Below are 440 nucleotides of genomic sequence, written 5' to 3' on the forward strand. Positions count from 1 at the left end.
ATCTTGAACGTCGTACGTAGGTCAACAGACAGCGACAACGCAAGTGCTGAGAACGCCTTGTTCTTGCGCGACTTGTACCACACGCGATATTTGTCACGACGCATGCCTTCTACTGCATCGTAACGCTCAGGGCCATAGGTGATGTCTCCCAGCATCTTCGGCTCGAAGTGCAACGGCACCTCGCTCTTCCAGGCCTTGTAGTCGCCTTTCAGATGGAGCTTGGGCAGCTTGATCGGAGGCGAGTTGATGAGGACCTTGGTGTACTCAGCCAGCTCGCCTTCGTTGTATAGACCAGTAGGGTTCATGTTGTCTAGAGGGCGCTACGGATCTTTGGGGTCTCGGTCGCCGTTTTGTTGGTTTAGCGGCGACTGGGGAGGATTGTCAATTGGCACGAATTCTTCCGTGTTCGTCGACGAAAGTTTATGCATACTTCAAGGAAT

The sequence above is a fragment of the Phytophthora infestans genome, genomic scaffold (assembly GCF_000142945.1).
Source record: "Phytophthora infestans T30-4 supercont1.21 genomic scaffold, whole genome shotgun sequence".
Classification (NCBI taxonomy): Eukaryota; Oomycota; class Peronosporomycetes; order Peronosporales; family Peronosporaceae; genus Phytophthora; species Phytophthora infestans.